Source organism: Vombatus ursinus, unplaced genomic scaffold (assembly GCF_900497805.2).
Source record: "Vombatus ursinus unplaced genomic scaffold, bare-nosed wombat genome assembly UNPS02014945.1, whole genome shotgun sequence".
Classification (NCBI taxonomy): Eukaryota; Metazoa; Chordata; class Mammalia; order Diprotodontia; family Vombatidae; genus Vombatus; species Vombatus ursinus.
Genome location: NW_020954723.1, coordinates 18,776,726 through 18,795,268, shown reverse-complemented (window position 1 = coordinate 18,795,268; position 18,543 = coordinate 18,776,726). Strand labels below are relative to the sequence as shown.

Below are 18,543 nucleotides of genomic sequence, written 5' to 3'. Positions count from 1 at the left end.
GTAGTCCCTGCTCTCAAGGAGTTTACTTTCTAATGAGAAACAACTGTATGCAAACAACTATATACCATACATACACACACGTATATGTATGTATGTATGTAGGCATTTATAAAGGAAGGTAATCTCAGAGGGAAATGACTCACAGAAAAGAGAAGGGAGACCAGGAAAAGCCTTCTGTAGAAGATGAGATGCCTTTGCATAGTAATTGGCATTCATTTTTATTATGATTTATTAAATTTTCTCCTCTAGATGCCAGCAGCCCCATTCCCAAGTAAGCACCTTGGGATGTCAAAATGATTAAGAATAAGGTCTTTTTTTGGTCTTCTTTTGGTTTACCTCTGGCTTCTCCTAGCTAAAAATATTTATGAATGGGAAAGTAATAATGATAATAATTGATTTTTATATAGCACTTTAGGGTTAACATTTTATATACATGATCTGTTTCAAAGGAAAAAAGGAGATGTGCATTAGTGTTATCCAGGTAAGCAGAGGGAAAAGTTTCTCTTCCCATTCTGACTTCAATCTCCCACCATCAAAAACTGTATGCATACACTTCCCAGTTGCTTTTCAACATCCACCAGGAGTCTTCATTTTACTTTCTTCTAACCCTCGAGGTTAGAAGTGTAGGGAAGCTGAAAAGTCAAACAAGGGTTGTTCCTTCAATGAACCCACAGATTTCACCCTGGGGACCATCTCCCTTGCTGTGGAGACAGCTAAATGGACTAAGCATCAAGTTTGAAATATACCCCCAGACTCTCTGGAACCAGGGTGTTTGAACTTCTGCCAGGGTTTCAAAGCCTCTTTAGCATACTTCCAAGCTAGACTGTTCTTTATAGAATGCATTTTTTGGAAACAGTAATTTTCATGAGCCCCCAGGAATTAGTATCAAGTTAGTTGTGTAATAATAGTAAGGGTCCTAGAATAGCGTATTTTGTGGAAGAATAGGAAGTTCCTCCCTTATCTTTCATCCTCTTTTCTCTTCTTTTACAGTGGATACGATGCGAATCTCTCTCTCTCTCTCTCTGTTTCTGTCTCTCTGTCTCTGTCTATCTCATTCCCTCTCTCTCTCTCTCTTTCTCTCTCTCTTTCTCTCCCCCCACATTTTCACACATATATGCATGCATGCATGCATACATATATACATACATACATATCTTCATTCCCTGAGGTTTCTACTGTACTTCTGTCAGGCTCCTGCACTCTTTATAAAGTAACACAGGGCTATTCTGGTAAATGTTTAACAACCAGGCTCTCTGGGAAAAACGCAGAGAAATTTTGTTCTTTGTTTTTTCTACATTACTAATATCCTTAAGTCTAGCTGGTTCCTGTACATCCCCGTTCAAAGTTCATCTAGTTCAACATATACCTTGTTTCTTTATATAACATCCCTGATAAGTGATCATTTAGCCTACACTTTAAGACATCCAATGACAGGAAACCCTCTGCCCTCTAAGCAGAGGTTCTTAACCTGGTGTCCATGCCTCCCCAGGGTTTGCATGGATAGATTTCAGGGGATCCATGAAGTTGGATGGAAGAAAAAAAACCTTATTTTTACTAATAATCCATCAAGTTACTCTGCCTTCATTCTTTTCAGTTTCCTCATCTGTAAGATGGTGAGAACAATATCACCTATCTCCAAGGGTTGTGAGGATTAAATGAGAAGATAATTATAAAGTTCTTAGAACAGTGCTTCATGGTATATAAATGTTGATTAATAATAATAATTTTATAATTAACAATAATAACAAGTATTATTTTAGCTAGATTGTAGAGTGTGTATAGAAGTAAAATGTAAGAATACCGTAAAGATAGAATGGTCCAGGTTTTGAAGAGCTTTAACTAGATCACTACTAATATAACCTAAGGTGGCTACACCATTACATAGATGACTCATGTTGAATGTGAAGTTCACTGAAACAAACTATTTACATACTTTCTGTACAGTTTAGTCATGCCTTCCTCATCCTGGTCTTGGGCAGCTAACGATTTAAACCGAAGTGTGGGACTTTAAAATTTGTTCTTGTTAAAGTTCCTCTTATCTATTAAGTGCCTACTATGTGCTAGGCACTTTACTAAGTGCTGAAAATAACAAAAAAAAAAAGCAAAAGACAGCCTCTGCCCTCAAGAAGCTTGCAATCTAATGGCAACCCAACCTTCTTGCTTGTTGAGGTATTTTTGGTTGCCAGACCAACATTTTGACTATGCCTTTCGTCTCTGTATCATTTGACATTCTGATAAATGATGATATTGGACATGAACAGAACCACTTCCTAGGTCATCTATTCAAAACCGTACCTGAGCCCATACCACATCTGCTTTACAACATTACTGATAAGTGGCCTTTAAAAAAAGTTTGGGCCAAGCCAGGTGACATGGTAGAGAAAGTGCTGGACTTGGGGTCAGGAAGACCTAAGTTTGAATTCTGCTTCACATACTTGCATGTTGTATGAGTCTGAACAAGTCATGCTAACTTCTCAGCTTCAGTTTTCTTACTTATAAAATGAGCATAATAACAGCACCTCCTCCTAGTATTGTTGTGTGGATTAAGTTGTGCTATACATGTTTGAAGGCAGCTAGGTGGTACAGTGGATAGAACACCGAGACTGAAGTCAGGAAGACTCATTTTCCTGAGTTCAAATCTGGCCTCAGATACTTACTAACTGTGTGACCCTGAGCAAGTCACTTAACCCTGTTTGCCTCCGTTTCCTCATCTGTAAAATGAGCTAGAGAAGGAAATGGCAAACCTCTCTAGTATCTTTGCCAAGAAAACCGCAAATTAGGTCACAAAGAGTCGGATATGACTGAAAAATGACTCACTGAAAATAAGTTTGAGATAACATATAAAATGCCTTGCAAATCTTAAAGACTATATAAAGAGTAATTATTATTATCAATACTATTAGTAATAAATATTTTCCAGGTTAAGAAACCACGTTAGGACTTGGGCATTTGCCCTAAAAGATTAACCTGTAATTTTTGTACATGTGGATGTTAGAATTGAATAGGGACTGGAAGGGAATAGGAGAACAGCATGGCTTGCTCTGCCTAGTGGTCTGGAATCACAGAAATCTATCTGCTTGATTTGATTTCTGGAGGGGATCTCACTCTGAGGATGGGTTCTACATAGCCAAACGTTGTCCTTTGTTCCATCTGGCATCCACATTTGTTTTCATTGACTTTTCGTGCCTCATATTTATGTTATCACCATAGAAGAAGGATGATAATATGTGTTGTTATTGTTTTTTTTTCTTCTTTTCTTTTCTGGCTTCATGTCTATGTGCCAACACAGCATGCCTTATGCTAGAGTGGGCAGAAAGAATAATGGCTGTTGTTTCAATTGACCAGAGCTAATCTATCACATCTCACAGAGGAACCAAGTTGCTCTACTCAACATTTCTCCATCTGGGGGTGTGTGTGTGTGTGTGTGTGTGTGTGTGAAACATACAAAAACAAACAAATAAATAAATAAGTAGATGGCAGCTTGAAAATCCTCTTTGTCGGTACTGTGGGATGTTCATTTATTTAGCAAAATGTTCATCTTTTAAAACTATGATTTAGCTTTTAGTTATTTTATATTTATTTGTAAGGTGTCCCAGACCAAGGAAGTGATTCAACATCGTAGGGAAAAATAAGGCAGGATTTTGTTCACAGTTTAATTGTAACCTGAGATTTCATTCCAAATGAGTGCAGTATATTGACTGCGGCCTGAACTGATGTTTGTCAATTTATGTAGAGTGGAAACTGAGTCTCTTCAAGGGTTAGTGACTTGCCCAAGATTACACAGATAATTATGTGTCAGAGACAATATTTGAAACCAGGTCCTCTAAATCCAGAGCCAGTGTTCTCTTTACTATATACCATGATAGTCATAGCCCAGTCAAGACGTTCTTGACCTTTTTTTTACATCATGTACTCCTTTGGCAATCTGGTGAAGCCTACAGATTCTTCTTCAGAATAATGATTTAAAAAATAATTCAGGGGCAGCTAGGTGGCACAGTGGATAGAGCGCCGGCCCTGAAGTCAGGAGTACCTGAGTTCAAATCCGACCTCAGACCATACACTTGACATTTACTAGCTGTGTGACCCTGGGCAAGTCACTTAACCCCAATTGACTAAAATAATAATAATAATTCAAAGAAATGTTGAATTTCTTGTAAATGAAGATTTTTTTTCCATCCAAGTTCATGCACCCCTTGAAATCTATTCGTGGATCCAAGGTTAAGAACCCCTGACCTTGTCCTTCCCTATTATGGAGCTTTTCCCACTTTTATTTCCAATGAATTCAATCAAATGGCTTAAATTACAAAATATTTACAAGCTCTAGGTCTCCCTGTAATGAGACTTAAGATGGTAATCATTCATAATTTACTTTTTGGTCCTGTGAATTGGTGACTAAATTTCTAGGAATTTCTTGCTTATTGGTTCAGGATTCTAGGTGGAGGGGCAACACATTTCAAAGCAGCGACTCAGTTGGGCCTGAAATACCAGTGAAAGTGGGAGGGGGCTTATAGGAAGCCAAGGATTGGGTTGGGAAGAAATTATAGTAGTGACTAGTTTTTCTCAGTGCCTAACAAACCTCTCTTAGGGAAAGAGAAGAGCAGTTGGGGGTTGTTTATAGCTTTTTTTATCTTTCTTCCTTTCTATTTAATTATTCATAGATCTAGCACCAAGAGAGGGGTCTTGTTTTCCTTTTAGGTGTAATTAGAGCAATCAGAGGGTTTGTAATACCCATGTGTTTTCTTTATCTGTCTCTTCTCCTTCTTGCTCTCTCTCTCTCTTTCTTTTTCCATACAGGAGGTAACATTTAAAACACGAAACAAAAACAGTGAGTTGCTAGTTTGTGTGAATTCTTGCAGGGAAAATTGGTTTTACCATTATAGCTATTGGCAGTGATAATTCTGAGGTGAACAGCCTGAAATTACTCCCTTAAAGGCAATAATTTGTATAGTATGTATTCAGAGAAAGGGGGGAGGAGCAGGTAATAATTTAGGTGAATTTTAACATAGTTTATCTTCCTGTTTTGTGATAAATGGGGGAAACAAATTGTTGGAGCATCTAGCTCAAGGATGTGCATTTACATTTCGTTTTGTTTCTGTTGAATTGATTTGGTGCTGAGTGACAAATTGAATTCCCAGCTCTATTGGTTGGAATTTACACATTCTAGAAAGGAAAGGAGGTGCTGGCGCAATCTGCATTTATCCCTTAAAGTTAAGAGGGTGAGCCAGACAATAGAGTAGCAACCATGCAATCCTTTTATATTAGCAGCGCCTTCTTTCTTCTTTCTGTTCAGGGTTCACGAGGAAGATTGTTCAAAAGGCAGTTTGAAACATCATCCCAGTCATTTCCATGGTGATGAATTGATGTGGCATACATGAGATGGAGCTGCCATTGAATGCATCAAGCCAGTTCTGTAGGAGAGATGTCTGTTTCTTAAGAAGTGAAAGACAAAAGGAAAAAAAGGGAGGGCAAGCTGCATTATGAAGGCTTTGACAAACGTCTTGCGTTATTTTGTTCTGAGGGAGGGTCTCTTAAATTTTCAAAATTCCTCATGTTTAAATTCTCTCATATGAGGTAATAGTATATAAAGGATATAACACTGAAATTGAAATCAGATAACCCAAGTTTCAACTAAGTGATGCAGTGATAGAGCATCAGGTCTGGAGTCAGGAGAACCTGAGTTCAAATTTGTTGTTTGTTTGTTTTTATTTATTTATTTTTGGTCGGGTAACTGGGGTTAAGTGACTTACCCAGGGTCACACAGCTAGTGAGTACCATGTGTCTGAGGCCGTATTTGAACTCAGGTCCTCTTGACTCCATGGCCAGTGCTCTATCTACTGTGCCATCTAGCTGCCCCCTGAGTTCAAATTTGGCCTCAGACACTAGCTATATGACCCTGGGCAAGTCACAACCCTGTTTGACTCATTTTCCTCATCTGCAAAATGATCTGGAAGAGGAAATGGCAAACCAGTATCTTTGCCAAAAACAAACAAACAAGCAAACAAACCTAAATGGAGTCGTGAAGAGTTTGATACAACTGAGATAACTCAACAACAACAATAACCCAGGTTTGAATGTTTGCTCTGCCAGTGTCACATTTATTACTTTGGTCAATACCCCCCTCTCCTTCTTTGGCCTTTTGTTTATAGACACTTCCTAGCTAAGGTCCCTTTTAGCTTGGTCTATGATGCTATGACATTATTCTTACTACATTATGTTTCTGATATAAAACAAGTAAAAAGTACATATTTCATGTTTCCTTAGCATCGATTAATCTCTTGATAAATATAGATGTTTCTCTGTAAATACACATATGTGCATGGGATAGTATGTATGTAAGTAGCTGTATGCCACCATATGGACTATGTCTCATCACTAATGGAAAAAAGAAATTAAATTCATACCCTTTATTTTATACATGAGGAAACTAAGGCCTAAAGGGATGAAGTAATTTGCCCAGCATCACAAGCAACAGTGCCAGAATTTTAACCTGAATGTTTGGACCCTCAATCCAGGACTCTTTTCCATTTGCCCACACTATGGTGATCATTTGGAATTACATAATTGGAATTATTAGAGTAACTTTATTTCAAGTGTTCAATCAATGTTCACAGATTCAAAGAATGAAAGAGGTAGAACAAATTTTAGAGATTATTCAATTCAGGTCACACAAATGATAAATAAAAGCTATAAGGCCCAAAGGTATTAATTGACTTGTACAAGGTCACACAGCTAGTTCTTGCCAGATCCAGGACTTGATTCTCAGACCTATATGTCTTCTACCACACAGAATTCAACTCTCTTTTCCATAACAGAAATAAAATCTAAAACCCAGTTTCAAGAATCTAGTTTAATAAGTACCAAATTTTCCTTTAACACTGTTCAATGAGCAGTGAAAAGATAGGGAATATGAGTAATCCCTTGGAATCTCACAGCTGGAAGGGACCTCAGAGGCCTTATAGTACAATTCATCCCTGAAAAAAAATCTTCTTTAGAATAAATGGTCATCTAGCTGCCACTTGAAAACCTCACAAAGCAATTCATTGCAATTTTGGATAGATATAATTTTTAGAAAGATTTTTCCTGTCATCAAGCCTAAATTTACCTCTTTGTAATTTCCATCTGTTGTTCCCAGCTCCATCTTCTGAGGCCTAGCAGAATAAATCTCATAATTCTTCTACATGATAGCATTTAAAAAATATAGCTATTATCCTTCCCTATCCCCATGTCTTCTTTTCTAACCCTCTCTTCTCTCCTCCCCTCTTCCCTCTCCTATCCCCATCCTCTTTACTATTCCCTTCCCTTTCCTATCCCCTTTCCCCTCTTCCCTTTCCCTTTCCTCTTCTCCCCTCTCCCCTCCTTTCCCATCCTCACCTCTCCTTTCTTCCCTTCTCTTCCCTCCTCTCTCCTCCCCTCTTTTGTTCCCTCCTCTCCTTTCTCTTCTCCTCTCCTCTCCTTTTCTTTTCCTCTCTTCTTCAACTAAAAAAAACCAACTCAATAACAACTAAATGTTTAGCTTTGCCTTATTCAGTCATTTTCAGTTGTGTCCAACTCTTTGTGACCCAATTCGGGATTTACTTGGCAAAGATACTGGAGTGGTTTGCCATTTCCTTCTCCATCTGATTTTATAGATGAAGAAACTGAGGCAAACAGGGTTAAGTGACTTGCCCAGGGTCACACAGCTAGTAAGTATCTGAGGCCAGATTTGGACTCAGGTTCTCTTGACTCCAGGCCTGGCCTTCTATCCATGGTGCCTCCTAGCTGCTGTTAGCTCTGCTACTTGACTGTATGTTCCTTGAGAATAGGACAATTTTTATGCCATCTTTGTGTTGTAGCCCATAGAACATTCCCATGTATGTATGTATGTAGATGGGTAGATAGAGAGATAGATGATGGAGATGCATACATTTATACATTAGATAGATACACACTTACATTATAGGAGAGTGAAAAAGGAGGAAGGGAGAGAGAGATTTTTACAAAGTTTAAGAGAATCGTAGATGTAGAACTGCATGGGACCTCAAAGACCATTTAGTTCAAATTCTTCATTTTATAAATGGGGAAACTGAGGCCTAGAGAGAGGTTAAGTGACTTGCCCAAGATCCAACAGATAGTATTGACCAAGGGCAGCATATAAACCTGGGAATTTTAATTCCAGAGTCAGTGCTCTGGAATGGTTCCTAACTTAATAAATATTAATTTAATGTTGGATCAATTTTTTTCTGGCCTAAGTTAATATCTGGTTCATTTAGAAATTTTCCAGTTCTGCAGTTCTGGAAAATGTGATAATAAGTTAATGTCTTTCTTTCCTCTATTAATTTTATCTGGGGCCTTCAAGAGACAATGCCTCAATCCAAAGGACATTGGGGGTAATTTCAGCTATCATAGGCAAGCTGGATATGGAATTTTCGGGGTCAGGGTGAATAGGTAGGAAGTAGGTCTTTTTGAGCCCCTTCCGAGTCCAGACAACTAGTCTGTGTAGCCTAATTTAATCTGCTTACTCAGTGAGCTTTTGGTAGAAGTATATTTTGCTGCCTTCCTTTTTCATTATCCTGGATTGTCAGATTTAATGTGCCAAAACATCAATACACATAAAACAAGTTAACCAATACCATTTTGTCGGCTTTGTAAAGCATTCTGTTTCTGTTTCTTGGACAAAAGCCCATTAGTCAAACGGAGTAAGGGCTGCTGGATTCTCCTGTCTAGGTCCTTGAGTAATTTGCCACTGCTACCTGTGCTGAGAAGATTAGGACCAAGGACTAGGAGAAGGGCTTGGACTCATAGTTGTCAAAAGAGTTAGACAAGAATTGGGATGAAAGGTGTTCCAGAAATGTTCCATAATCATGGTGGCTCAAGTAAATCTTTCTCCTAAATACCTTTGGCATAGAAGAAAGAATTGGAGAGACCCAGAAAGAAAGTGGAATATGTATGAGCTATATGGCCTTAGATTTCTGTCCTTTATTCTATGATTTTTATCTTCTAAAGCAGTCTTTACATTGGCCATTCTGACCATTCATTCCACACCCCTCCCCCCCTTCTTACCTTGTAGTTTGACTTGAGAGGTAAAATTACTTGACTCATGGAGAAGGCTCTGATTATTATCCATTCCCAGGTTGTCAATGGTTGGGATAAAGAAATTAAAACCTCTAAGAATTAGTGTGTTAGATAAAAAAAAAAGAAACTGAGGCACAGGTTGGGGGCCATAATTTGCTAATGGCTACATGATGATTGAGAGATAGCACTGGGGATAGGACGTAGTTGTCCTGATTTCAAAGCCACCTATTTAATCCTCTATACCATGCCTGCTACTTTATATTTATGCTTTAATAACATGTACATATGCAGTGTGGCTTTTATGGGGACAGTGGGAAGCATAAATTTATTTTTCCTGACTTCTCTACATTTAAAGTCTCCACTGCTCTGTTGAATTAACATAGTATTTTTGCATTTAATTTCCTGGGGGTACTAGATGTTTTATTTTGTGTGTTTGGTTTTTGTGTTATGCTTCTTAAAATGGGAATCAAAAATAAGAAAAGAAAGGAACAATCCAATAGCCATATGGTTTAATAATGCCAAATGAATGGATAAATCTAGTAGCTTTAAATCCAAATAAACATTTAAAAACAAATTATTAAGTTGAGTTAGGTTTTCTCGTGACCGCATTACTTAGGACTGTGTGAAGCTGGTAGAAGATTTTGCACATAGTACACCTTCAATATTGGCTGTTTGAACACAAGAAGCCTAGAATAAGGGTAAGTTTTTATTATTAGACTCATGCTAGGACACAGTGGATGGAGTGCTGGGCCTGAAGTCAGAAAGACCTGAGTTCAAGTGCAGCCTCAGACACTAGTAAGTCCTTTAACCTCTGTTTTCCTCAGTTTCCTCAACCTTAAAATGGGGAGATAATAGCATCTATCTCACACAGCTGTTGAAGGATGAAAGGAGATATTTATAAAAACACTTAGTACTGTGCCTAGCACATAATAAGCATTATAAAAATCCTTATTTCCTCCTCTTCTTCCCTCTCCCGTTACTCTTGTCATTTCAAGAAACGGGAGTTCAGACCAGAAAGAGGAAGAGATGGTTTGAGTAGGATTATTGCCAAGCCTGCTTGCAAATTGATCATAAAGGAAAAGAATAAAACCAATCTTTACACGGAAAATAGCACTTTCATATACCTCCATAATGACTTTGGGCTAACAATCACAAGATTGAGAGTTGGAAGAAATCTTAGGGATCATTTAGTTCAATACTTTCTCTTTTGAGGAGGAAAAAATAGAGAAGTAAAGAGACTTAGCACCAGTCACACATGTAGGAAAAACCAGGATAGGGATTCAAAACCAGCTTCTCCTCTGACTCCAAATCCACATCTTACACTCTTCTCACTTAACCACAACTGGAGATAGCAATGGGGCCTGGACCTGTGATTTCACTAATATATGGAACTCCCAGGTAAGGAAACTGCCTACCAATACAGGTTGGCACCTTCTCTGCAACTTATAATTTTACAGAGTTGCCTAGGGCCCTGAGAAGTGAAATAATTGACCAGGATCATAAAGCCTATATGTGTCAGAGGCAAGATTCGAACCCAGGTCTTCATGCCTTTCAGTCTAGTTTTCTACCCCCTATTCAGTACTTCAATGGCTATAAATGAACTTAAAGAAATGCCAGAGAAAAGTCTTTAGTGTGATTTTGCCTGATTAAAACTTTCCTATTAGGTATTGCTTATTCATATGATACATATGAATATACAATAATATAATAAAATGTAATGTAATATAATGTAATACAATAATAAATAGAATTTTTTCCTTATATTCAGCACTCAATTTTCCTCATTGTCACAATACTTGGTACATTCCTGAGGAAGTGGAGATACCGTCTTTCTGAAAAGAAAAAAAAAAAAACCCAGAACTTAGATCTTGGCCACTTGTCAAGTCATTAATCTGTGGCTATTTAAACTCTCAATGCACTTTCTCCCAAAGTGGCACCATTGACCCCAGTAATCCCAGACCAATGGATTCTTGGAGAACTACAGGAGGTCTTTGTTTATTATTATGTGCAGTAATGGAGGCACTTTTAATTCCAGTCCAGATGTCACTGCATTTCAGTGGTAGAAAAAAATTAGGTATCTTCAGGGAAGATAGAACCTCTTAATGAGATCCCAAAGACAGAGAATTCATTCCTTATAACTGTTTAGGATGTTCTTAGAGAAAGGTATTTTAGAAATGAAAGATAGTAATTATTTTACAAGAGAACAATTCAAGACAAATACATAACCAAGCCACCCTATTTTCCCTATTCCTTAACTTACATCTTTCCATCTTTTTTCATCGCACCTAGCATAGTATTTTGTACTATCTAATTTTCACGTTTAGTAAACCACTGTCTGACCACATTATGGAAAGTGTTGTGAACCTCTAATTGGCCGTTGTAGTGTACACAAACCTCCTGTGTTTGTTATGGATAACACTAGGCATCTGATAAATTGGTAATTTGGCTGTCAGCTTCCATAATGTCCTTGACAGTAACACAAATGTGAATTTAAACAACTCTATGCAAGTCCTTTTATGAAACATTCATCTTCAGATTGCATTGTTTAAAAAAAAGTGTTTTCCCTCCTCCCCTACAAAGAGATTAAATGGGAAAGAAATTAAAAATTTAGTAGCCCTTTCAGTAATGTTGCAAAGAGTAGATCATCTTGGAAGCTCTTGGTTGCCTCCTGTGCTTAAAAAACAAATTTTGATGCTACAGATAGCCTCAGGGAAATAAAAAGCCTCCTAGATTTACACTGGGAAACTTGGTAAAATATTCCTTGTGGAAACAATAGGCTTAAATAGTTTATTTTCAACTTTTCACTCTCCTCGTATGTTTCCTTCTTGCTATCAAACCAGAAGACAATGCAAAAAAGTTTGAATCCTCAGAGCCTCAAGTTTTGCTCTGTCCCTGTGCTATGCCCTACCTGAAATCATCCTCCCTCCTTTCTACTTCTGCTTTCTGGAGGGTAGATAAGCAGCCAATGCATTCACACAGATCACTCTCTCCAAAAAAAACTTCTGCTTCATCTGCCCATGCACCATACACCAGACTTTAATTATAAGTGAAGACCAAAACCCCACCGCCACAGGAAGATTAATCACTCTATCTTGATTATTTACAAAAATGTGTTTTGGGAGCCCTTACAAGGACCTTAAAAGGATCAGGGAGTGAGGAGAGAAGGGAATGCTTTAGGGCATGAACTCCTTTAGAGCCAAAAATGTCTTGTTTTTCAATTTTTATTTCTAGAACTCAGCACAGTGCTTGGCACACACAATAAGCACTTAATATGCTTTTTCATTCATTCATTCATTCATGCATGTATTCATTCATTCATTCATTCATTCATTCATTCATTCATTCATTCATCCATGATGGTTCCCTATAGCTCCATTGGCATTTTGCCCAGACAACCAAATTGTTATGGACTTTCTACCCATGATCATTCTAGGCAGAGACATAAAAGTGAAGCATAGGTTCCTACTATTGGTCATTTGTGCTGTTCAGTTACTTCTTTGGGCAAACTTGAAGAATATGGAGATCACCTGACAGAAGCTACCAAGTATATATTGTTTTGGTTTTTGGGTTGTTTTTTTTTTCTGTCATGGGTAGTTAGGTGCTCAGTGGAATAGAGCTCTGGGCCTGGATTCAAGAAGACTTGAGTTCAAATTCAGCCTCACTTGTTAGCTATGGGACTCTGGGCAAGTGATTTCATTTCTATTTGTCTCAGTTTCCTCATCTATAAAATGAGATAATAACAGTACCTACCTCCAAGGGTTGTTGTGATAATCAAGTGATACAATAATTGTAAAGCACTTAGCCCAATGCCTGGCAAATAATAAGCACTATAGAAATGCTAACTATCATTGTTATTATTATAATTCTTGTTATTCATTGTTTCCCTCTTTTTTGCATTATGTTTACATAGAGTCCTTTTTAAAAATAACCACTGTATAACGCCATTACTAACTAGTTCCGGGCCACCCAGTAATATTAATAGCAATGTTAGACAATAGCTTCTATTTTGATTTTAAAACAGACTGAATGTACCTTCTCCCTCATGGTGGTGGGGAGGGGTTTCTAAAACCAATTATTATGTACATTGTCACACAAGCTTTCTGTATTGGGTGTTTTGTCTTAAATGTTTTTCTTTGTCACAAAGGAGGATTCAGTCTGGAAGGGGAAGGGAAATGCCTATATGATTAAGATAAACGCACGAACAATACATTTTTTTTAAAGTGGAAAAAAAACTCATATTCTTGATCTGGACCTTTGAATATCAGTCTTCTGAGATATACTCCAGCTGGTGTGCCTTAGATAGATTAACGCCATTCTCAGGTGGCTGGAATTGTTTTGTACATTTTAAGAGTCTCTCATGACCATAATAAGCAGCCAAATATGACAGTATTCCTCTTGCCTGCTTGAACATATGTGGAGCTAATGTATTTATCAGAGACCAATAAATGATGCTACAAGATCATCAGTCCACACAGATCTTACACTCCTTAAAGTCCATTAAAATAAACACAGATAGCCCTCATTCATATACTATTTATATGATGTCCCCTCTGAACCCCCTTCTCTAAAACAGAAATTCTTGAGTAAGCTCAGCTGCTACAGTTCAAATCGAAGGATCTTGCCTAGTTTTGACCATGGTCTTATCATTGATCCCACTGATTTGAGTATGGATATGCCCTTTCCACAATAAATGGAATTGTCCTATACAGTAGTACATTCATTTTTCCTTCATCATGGGAAATCCTGGAGAATGGTGTTGAGAAATTTATATTGGTAACTTTGAAAATTAGAGAGAAGATCTTATATGGCACAATAATTACTGGTCTTCATACACAAATTCATAAAAATTAATAGAGATATATTTTGGTGATTTTTGAGCATTGCATAGGATCATTTATTAGATGAAAAGCTGTCTGGAGGGAATTATACAGACACTATATATAGCGTCTATAATGTACTCCTCCTACTATAATAGGAAGGGTATGATAATTGAAGTCAGAAGACTGGATTTCAAATTCTGTTATTTCTAATTACTACTTTGGTGGTCTTGGACAATTATTAAACCTTTCTGGTCCATTTTCTTATATTTAAAATTAAGGCATCGGACCAGGAAATCTTCTAAATTCATTAGTAACTAAATCCTTTGACGCTGTCTTTTAGTCTGATTGTGTCTATTTTCTCATTTAAAAAAAAAAGTAGATGATAATACCTTCCCTATTTCACATAGTTATGGAATACACCCACTGCATCCTACGCCATCACCAGTCATCTTGACTTTTCTCTTGGCTCTGGACTCAAATGATTCTGAAGGAGAGAGGCTGATAATTTTGCACAGCTCTGTCTCGCTCAAATCCCAATTCATGCGTAAGTCTAGACATCACCCTCTTAATGTCATTGGTCTGCTTTGAGAATGCAGGAAGAAGAGCAATGGTTATGGGATAATGGACCCCAAAACTTGGAGGTTATGCAGTCCAACAGCCTCCCCTCTTCCTTCCCCCCCACCCACCACCCCAACATGCACTTTACAGGTGAGGAAATATAGTATAAGTGATAGTGTAAGTGATTTGCCCAGAGTCATACAGATTGAGAATGACAGTCAGAACTTTTAACTCAGGGTCCATTATTCTAAGTTTAGTCGGATGGTTCAGTCCTTATTCCACAGTACTACAGGCTGTAGAGTATCAAAATAGGTAGTATATATGAAAACACATTTAAGACCTAAGAACAATATTGCATGAAAGTAGAAAACATTAGTGCTCTGCTTGATAAGAATGGAAGGGGTAATAAATGGCTACGGTATTGACACCTTTCTCTATGTCATCTAGAAATTTTTTTAAAGCCTGTGAGAACACTTTGCAAAATGATATTTTCGTAATTTTGGATTATCTGGGTAAAGTGACTTTGGGTGGGGGGACCCTCGGGCAAATAGTCAAGGTTCCAAATGCACCCCACAGAACAGTTCCAAAGGTCCATTATCCCCAGAGATAGTATTCATTTAGCCTAGGTCCTGTCTCAGGAGAAGGGAGAAGTGTGAGATCCCAAATTTCATCTGGGTACAACAGAGAGGGCTAAAACCACCTCTTGATGTGTAAGGGAATCTGAGGCAGATGGTCGGAGCCCAGGCAACCTCTCTTTCCAGTACTTTCCACCCTGTTATTAGTCAGGGCTCCAATGGCAGTGGCTGGATGTATTTGTTTTTATGCTGATGGATGTTGTAGTCTGTAATCCGTGAACTGAATCAAGGTTCTTCTTCTATGGCTGCTGGCATATCCTGTCCTGTTTATGTATTTGACAGGCAAACACATCTCAGCAGATCTCATATGCTGATCTGCGAGGGAGATAAGCCCTTTGTTTGGCTTCACTAGAAAAAGAAACAGGAAGAGGGCAGAAAACCCTGCATTGATTTCTCTCAGGGCTTCAACTGGTGCATCATAACTAAACAAAGAATGAGGGAATGTTAGACTCTGTCATTGGATTAGTTGACTATCACTACTGTTGTTGCTATTGTTAAATGTGCATGATTATTGAAACAATAGATTGCCTTTTCTCACTGAACTCTAAGGATATGGCCATCATTTCGAAATCAATTTTGCAAATTAGAAGAATGTTAGGTAAAGGACACTGGAGCTTACAGATCTCACTCCCACCAATCATCTCATTTACTGTAACTTTCCAGCACTTATTTTTACTGTTAGTTTCATTTTCCTAGCTGTAAAGTGAGCTAGGGCTTCTCAGCTAACTGGTCAGTTTTTTTGTTTTGTTTTGTTTTGTTTTTGTTTCAACCTTACTGACTTGTCTTTTATCATGGAAGGTGTTGTTGTTCAGTCAATTATGTCTGACTCTACATGACCCTATGAACTTTGGGATTTTTTTGGCAAAGATACTATAGTGGTCTGCCATTTCATTCTCCAGTGTGCCCTCATTTTACAGATGAGGAACTGAAGCCCAGAGTGACTTGCCCAGAGTCACATAGCTATTAAGTGTCTTAGGACAGGTTTGAATGAAGATCTTCCTGACTCTAGGCCTCGTGCTCTATCCACTCTACCACCTAGCCACCCGTGATGACAGCTGGAGGTGTTCTTATTAAATCATCTTTGTTATATATATTGTAGTGGTGATTTTTTTTGGAGTTTGATAATAATTTTTATTTTGGCAACCCTAGTAACCACTATGGGACATTTGAGGACACTAGCCAACTCAGGGGTTCCTCAGCCCCAGCTTGAAACCCCCCCACCCCAGCTATTATCTCTAGAGTGCTGGCACTACAAAAAATCTTTCTATGTGATTCTATGTGCCTGTCTCTGCATCAGCATATATTTGTTGAATAAATTGATTTAGAGAAGGAATACGTATAAGTAGTTTTGCACTGGTGGGATGGGGAGTGAGGGTTCTTCGACAAGTAATGCTGATTCACTTTCCTCATTAATAAAACAAGAGGCTTGGAATAAATAACCTCCCAGGTTAATTTCATCTCCAAGTCTATGATCCTATAATGTTATGATTCTTTGATCTATTCCTAAATCTTCATAAGATCATAGAACTACAGACTTTGACCTTGAAGGGAACTTAGGGGCCATCTAGTTGAGTGCCCACATTTTACAGATAAGGAAACTGAGGCCCAGAAAAGTGAAGCAACTTCCCCAAAGTCACAAAGGTTAATAGTGGAGTCAGGATTTGAACCCAGGTTCTCTGACACAATTTTACCACATTGCTTTCCTTGATGCATTTTTGTTTTTAATGTGTTGTTGGTCTGATTTGTGTTTATAGTGTAAATATTTCCCACATTCCCATTAGTGTATAAGGTCTTTAATATATACTACTTACCAACTAGCTCAGGATTTGGTATCCTTTGGTTGCTTATTTGTTATTGGACTGCTTGAGTTACATAAACATTTTATAAATCAATATTATTATTGTCATTTATCCACAGTTTTTGTTGTTGTTCAGTCATGTCCAACTCTTCATGACTCTATTTGGGGTTTTCTCAGCAAATGTACTGGAGTGGTTTGCCATTTCCGTCTCCAGCTCATTTTTCCAGATGAGAAAAGTGAGGCAAACAGGGTTAAGTGACTTGCCCAGGGTCACACAACTAATGAGTCCCTGAGGCCGACTTGAATTCGGGAGAAGATGAGTCTTCCTGACTGCGGGCCAGACACTATCCACTGTACCACCTAGCTGCCCTCATTGTCCTAAAATTTCATACTAATTCTTATAGCTGTAGTACTATAGTATTTGCCACTACTGCTTACTAAATTTAACTTTTCCTTTTTATTTTTTAATAGTGAGTTAGCTATAAATGTCTATAGGATGTGAACTTCCCTATTTCTCCTCTCTTTTGTTCATTGGTATTGCAGTTGTGACAAACACATGTGTGACATTACATGTCCATATTATTCACTTGAAGTACTGTCTTAAACTTGAAGGGCTGTCAGATGGGGTGGGGGCAAGAGAATTGTCAGGCAGCCTGAATGAACTCAGAGTGCAATATCTGAGTTAGGAACAGTGTGGTGCTTTGTTCGAAGGTTCCTCGCTGTCCATCTTCTAGCTAACACTCTAAGCATCAACAGGTCTGACAGTCTGAGTAAGTCTAGGCCACACGTGGGGAACCTGTGGCCTCGAGGCCACATGTGGCCTTCCAGGCCCTTGGGTGCAGCCTTTTGACTGAGCCCAAGTTTTACAGAACAAACCCTTTTATTAAGGAACCCTATGGAGTCAATGCTATTATTATCACCATTTTACAAATGAAGAAACTGAGACTGAGAAAGGTTACATGGCTTGCTTAAGATCATACAGCTAATAAATATCTGACAGAATTTGAACTCAGTTCATCATCATTGTTATAATCATCATTATCATTATTAAATTTCTATTGTTCCTGGTGTTCCCAAACTACATCTCTGTGAAAGAGATGCCATTAGTGTCCCCATTTATGAAAAAAGAAATAAAGGTCGAGTTATTTCCCTGAAGTGACTCTACAGGTTAGTAGCATAGTTGGATTTTAAATTGATTCCTAAAATTTCTAGGCTTTCGTTTAGCCCGCATGCTTCACTTTCAATTTGTTGATTCTTGATCCTTTGATTCTAACCAAACTGAAGGTAAATAACTGTTGTCCTCCAAATGCAGCACACTTCTGTGATGGAGAGTGCTGCATCATTAACAGGACCACTTATTCCCTATTAAAATTAATTGACATTGAGAGGGTAGAGAGGGATGGGGTAAAGAATGTCAGGTGGGAATGCATGAGGTAATTTATCTCTCACCACCTCACTGATCAGTTGAATGTAGATGAAATCTTATTCTCTACCAAATCAAGATTTGGTTCTATAATAATAATAATAATAATGATAACTGACATTAACATAGTACTTTAAAGTTTACAAAAGGCTTACCATGTTGTTTCATTTGGTCATTATAACAGTCCTATGAAGTAGCTGCTATTATTTTTCTCATTTTCTAGGTGAGGAATCTGGGGCTTAGAGAGCTTAAATGAAT

At 38.0% G+C, this 18,543-nt stretch overlaps 1 protein-coding gene and 1 pseudogene across 1 annotated transcript in view; both read left to right on the top strand.

Moving 5' to 3' along the window:
- The window catches only part of NRXN3 (neurexin 3), a 1,892,810-nt gene that overhangs the window by 962,617 nt on the left and 911,650 nt on the right, over positions 1 to 18,543 (top strand). The gene's annotated exons all lie outside the window — the stretch shown is intronic.
- Positions 14,779 to 14,886, top strand: LOC114030215 (annotated as a pseudogene).